General features: G+C 40.2%; 1 non-coding gene across 1 annotated transcript; it reads left to right on the forward strand.

The window, feature by feature from the left end:
- Positions 1-5,466: 5,466 nt before the first annotated feature.
- LOC128287253 (small nucleolar RNA R71) lies at positions 5,467-5,572 on the forward strand. The gene has a single exon (XR_008277948.1). It is a non-coding gene; the product is annotated as a small nucleolar RNA R71 (small nucleolar RNA).
- Positions 5,573-5,903: the final 331 nt, after the last annotated feature.

A 5,903-nucleotide genomic window follows, 5' to 3' on the forward strand; every position in this document is an offset into this window, starting at 1 on the left:
CCAGGGGTTAATCGTGGAGGTAGGCTTTTCATGGCATGAGTGAGTTAATCCTAAGTGCCTTAATCATTTTAACATATCGAATCAAATGGTGTGGCCTTGACATGCATAATCAAGCAAGTTCTAGAATAACAATTCAATACTGACGCATTCGAAGCAATAATAAAAGTGAGCATGAAAGAATTAATAGATGCTCAAAAGGCTCAAAAATCTCACAATAATTATGGCTTTTTGATATTTAAAACTTGTGAATTCCAACTCAAAGTAATACCTAAACTTTGGGGAAACAATCTAAAATTTTAAATTCTTAAAAATCAACTTATCATGCTTGATTCTCTAATGTCTTAAAGTTTAAACAATCAATGCATAAATGCCTATGTTTTAATTCAAGATATATCAATGAAAATCATAAATCAATCAAAATTTATCCTAAATATGATACGAGAGTTTTTCAAGAGAACAAGGCAATCATTTAGGGATTTTTCTAATAATGAAATGAATACCCCCCACACTTAAGATGTACATTGCCCTCAATGTATAAAGATAGATATATAGAAAGGAATGTCAAAATAAGATAGGGAGAGAAGTGAAACTTCCTGAGTGATGAATGAATTTCCTTGAACTGGAGTTTCGGAGAATAATCGGCGTGAGGGTGAAGGAGGATACTCCGGCGGTGGTAGAGGTTCATTAGTCCATAAGTCCTGCGCCAAAAGAATATTATATCTAAAATTTGTTATGGTCATGGTCGAGCAGGACATGGTAGTCGTGGAGAACCTTTACCAGTTGAGTTTCGAGTCCCTGAGTAATAGTGAGCTTTGGAGCTTTTTCTAACTGTGAGAGCATCAGGAACTCTTTTCTAAAGTATATAAGGAAGAATGATTACTAGGTAGGAAATAATAGAATTCAAAATTGTTAAATAAAATTATAAATCCTAATAAAATAAGATGAAAGAAAATAAAAATAATCTTAAAATAAAATAAAAGTAAAAACATAAAATAATAAATAAAGTTTTTAAACATCTTCATCGCTAGATGGTTCGCAAGGTGGGGGTGGCGATGAGATGTGGAGGTGCTGACAGATTTGCTGTAGAGTAGCATCAATGTTGTCAAATCATTGAAAACACTGCTGCTCGAATCGAGTGAGGTGCTCAGAAATGTCAGCATATGAAGGTGCTGCATGAATTGGACGAGAGGGTGGTGGTGGCTGAGACGGTAGGTCCTCGTGCTGTGGGGGGACATCATCAGTAATGTCCTCGGGGGCCTCCTTCTAGGTAGATTGGGCGATACGATATCGAAGAGGGTAGGTTCCTCGGTGCTTTTCAATCATCTTCATGCTTAGCATGCTCGAGATGCCTTGTGAAGACATCTAGCCAATGAGGGTCAAGGATGATTCCTGGGCCACGGTGTTGAGGAGGCCGAAGTGTCGAGCCAACCGAGTAATATAGAAGCCAATGGAGATGACCCTCTTTCCATGCTGCTCCGTCTAGTGTTGAATGGTGAGGGCAATGAAATAGGCAAGGTCGATGACGTGCCCGTGCGACATACACCATAAAAAGTAGGCATCGTGAGTGTTGATGACGCCAGTGCTCTCTTGCCTTCCTGTTAATGTGTGAGCCAAAATGGAATGTAGGTACCTCACAGATGGAGAGTGAGCCGATGCCTTGGAGTGGCTAGGAATATAGGTGGCTGAACCTAGTACTAGTGTGTCCGAGCACCGTGAAGGAGAATGATGGATATGGCGGTTAAGAGTATCTAAGTCATTCTCCTCCTTGAACTCCTCCGTATATAGGCCCAATGCAGTACCAAATTTTGGGACGCTGAGCTGGCGGACTAATCCTTTTAGGCGAAATTTTATCGTGCCGAGATCATCGTAGTTTCTTATTACGTTCTAAAGATGAAACGTTGAGCATAGTTCCATCGTGAGCTCGAGATATGTTGGCTTGATGATCCCAAAGGAAATCTTCCAAGGATCGGTAGTTAGGAGGGCCTGAATTGCATCAGCCAACTGAACTTGTTCTACTGCAGCCCAGTTGATGCAGCGGCCCACAATTAAAGGTCAGACCCGGAGTATTTGGAAATTTCTTCTTAGGGCTCGATGGGGAATTGCAGGAAAGGGTGGCGAATTTTCGCGGTAGGACCCGGAGAAGATGACGTTTCCTTCCTTTTCTTTGAAACAGGGACAGCAGTCTTCTTTCCTCGTGAAGATGACATTGTATACCTGCAATATAAAGAATAATAATAGTAAGCAACGAATTTGAAAAGGAAAAAGCCATGAATTTGAACTAACAATTTCAGCCAAAACTACTAATACTAACCGAACTCAACCAAAATAATCAATTTGATAGCATAATTTTGTGACATTAACATGGTAATAGTATAAGAATGAGCATAGTAATGGCATAGGTATGACAATAGAATGAGGCTTTCCTAACAACTCAATTCAACATGAAATGTATGATAAATAACCTAAGAATGCAAATTAAATGATATAATAATGAGCAAAATGAAAAATAGTATGAGAAAAATGGAGATTATTTTGATAATAAGCATTAGAAATAAGTAAAATAGAAGTGAAAGGAGTAAACAAACGCTAAGGGTGAGAGATTGGGCGTCAAAAATGGAGTTGGAAGCGGTGCACGGGCATGGTGGGGAGGTCGTGTGGACGTGTAGCAGCTAGGGTTAGGGTTTTTTGGGTGAAGAAGATAATGAATAGTATAGCCTATATATAGATTTTGGGGCACACGGCCAGAGAACATGCCCGTGTTCCCCAATTTCAACCCGTGTGATTCACGAATTTTGAATTTGGGCACGCCTGACAATTGTCCCACGCCCGTGTTCCTTGGGCGTGTTCGTGCGCACGGTTGTGTCGCACGACTGTGTCTGGCGTTGTTTGCTTCTCTCACGCCAGTGTATGTGGGCCCACGCCCGTGTTAATTTAATAGGTTCGACCACGGGCACTAGACACGGGTGTGTCACACGCCCATGTTAATTTGACAGTTTCAGCCATTGTTTCAAGGCACGGGCGTGTCGTACGCCCGTATTGTTTTGGCAGGTCAGCCTACAGCCATGTTGCATGGCCGTGGCAATTTATTGTAGCCCGTGGTGGGGAAATATTTACCCTGTTTTCACATAGCCTAAGGCACGTCCGTGTGATAGGTAGTGTCTGTGTTAATTTGACAGTTTCAGCCATTGTTTCAAGGCACGGGCGTGTCGTACGCCCGTATTGTTTTGGCAGGTTTGCCCACAGCCATGTTGCATGGCCGTGGCAATTTATTGTAGCCCGTGGTGGGGAAATATTTACCCCGTTTTCACATAGCCTAAGGCACGTTCGTGTGATAGGTAGTGTTTGTGTGGGAAACCTATATTCAAGAGCTCTGTTAGTAAGTTAGGTGTTAAACACTAAATTTTAAAGAAGTTAATATAGTTAGTGCTCGGTTTGCCTCCCGAGAAGCGCTTATTTATAGTCTAAGCTTGACTTACCTCTCCATTGAATGGTCATGGTGGTTTGAGGAGTTTATACACCTCATTTCTGCTATCATTCTCATCAAAATAAGGTTTTAGATGGGTGTTGTTTACCTTAAAGTGTCGAACATGGGATGACTTACCTCAATTGTACCGAATGGGAAAATGCTAAGTGTCGTAAGAGGGATTTCTTCATTCGGTTTGGTAGTAACAATGTGAGGATCTGTGGCATCTAATAATACTTTATCTCCAACCTTAAGTTGATTTTGGAAGGTTTTGAGCTCGTTCTAGCGTAGTTTTGGTTTATCGTGTGTTCTCGGTTTATGCGTCCGCCATTCATCTAGCTCCTCGATTTGTAGCCTTCGATATTCATGAATAGGTCCTTTGCTACTACTTGAGAATGGCTCATGTACTTCCTTCAGACCCATTTCCTGCAAAGTAGGTTGCACCATATTGTCAGTTTTAGTAGAATGGTTTAGACAATCACCTTCAATTTCCGATGTGTTGCCAGAATTTCGAGCTTGAAGGGTGATTGTTTCGTCTCCCACACGGAGTGAGCTCACCTGTGCCAACATCAATAATCGTTTTAGCAGTTGCTAAAAAGGGCCATCCTAAAATCAAAGAAGTGTTGCTATCCTCCTCTATGTCTAGAACAATGAAGTCAATGGGAAATATAAATTTATCGATTTTAACTAGCACATCTTCAATAATACCCGAAGGAAATCTTATAGTTTTATCTGCTAATTGAATGCTCATCCTAGTCTATTTGGGTTTCCCAAGACCTAATTGTTTGAACATTTTGTACGGCATGACGTTAGTACTAGCCCCTAAATCAGCTAATGCATTATTAACATCTAAACTACCAATTAAGCAAGCAATCGTAAAACTCCTTGGATCTTTTATTTTGTTGGGTATTTTATTCTGTAGAATAGCTGAGCAAACTGTGTTTATCTCCACATGCGATGCCTCATCAAACTTTCTCTTATTTGTTAAAAGCTACTTTAACAATTTTATTACGTTTGGCATCTGCGATAGAGCTTCAATAAATGGTAAGTTAATATGTAATTTTTTTAAGAGTTTAAGGAATTTACCAAATTGTTCATCTGAGTGGTCTTTCCTTGGCGCGTTGGGGTATGGCACATGAGGTTTATATTCGAAATTCACTGATTTGTTTTTATTATGACCTACCTCACCTTGACCTCTGCTCACCACAGTTTCTTGCCTCGGTTCTGGCTCAGGCTCAACGAATCCTTCTTCATCTTGAACATTAATCACGTTAAGCTATTCCCTTAGGTTGGGTTCAGTATTACTTGGCAAGCTACCTTGTGGTCGTTCAGAGATTAGTTTGGAAAGCTGGCCTATTTGAGTTTCGAGCCCTTGGATCGACGCTTGTTGATTTTTAACTGCTGTCTCGGTGTTCTGGAAACGCGTTTTTGACACCAAGATAAATTTAGACAGCATCTCTTCAAGGTTCGACTTCTTTTCCTATTGATATGGTGGTTGTTGAAAACCCGAAAGGTGTTGTGATATTTGATTTCCTTGATTGCCCCATGAGAAATTAGGATGGTTCCTCCAACCTGCATTTTAAGTGTTACTATATAGGTTATTTTGGGATCTAGAGTTATTGTTACCCATATATTGGACTTGTTCCTCCTCGATGCTAGGGTTGAAGGGCTGATACTCTGTGCTTGCTCCTCCTCCATTCGTCTCGCACCTCATTACTGGATGTACCTAAGTAGAACCAAGTAAACCATCAATCTTTTTATTTAGAAGTTCTACCTAGTTTGACAGCATAGTAACCGAATCGACGTTATAAACGTCTGCTGTTTTAGTTGGCTTAGTCCTCATGACTTGCCACTGATAGTTATTCAGTGACATCTCTTCAATAAATTCGTAAGCCTCTTCAGGTGTTTTGTTGTTGATGGTTCCCCCGGCTACTACATCAATCATTTGCGTTGTCGAGGGGTTCACACTATTGTAGAATATTTGAACTTGCAACCATAGAGGTAATCCATGGTGAGGACACCTTCGTAGTAGGTCCTTGTATCTCTCTCATACATCATAAATAGTTTCTAAGTCCATCTACACAAACGAAGACATATCATTACGTAATTTGGCTATTTTAGCCGGTGGAAAATATTTTAATAAAAATTTTTGGGTCATTTGTTCCCAAGTAGTAATTCACCCTCATCGTAATGAGTTCAACCACTGTTTAGCTTTGTTCCTCAATGAAAAAGGGAATAATCGAAGACAAATGGCATCGTCAGAAACGCCATTAATTTTAAATGTATCGCAGAATTCCAGGAAATTTGCCAAGTGAGTGTTTGGATCCTCATCCTACAAACCATCAAACTGAACAAATTGCTGTATCATTTGAATAGTGTTAGCCTTTAGTTCAAAATTATTTGTAGCAATAGCAGGCCTAACTATACTTGACTCAGTTTC

The sequence above is a fragment of the Gossypium arboreum genome, chromosome 13 (genome assembly GCF_025698485.1).
Source record: "Gossypium arboreum isolate Shixiya-1 chromosome 13, ASM2569848v2, whole genome shotgun sequence".
Lineage (NCBI taxonomy): Eukaryota > Viridiplantae > Streptophyta > Magnoliopsida > Malvales > Malvaceae > Gossypium > Gossypium arboreum.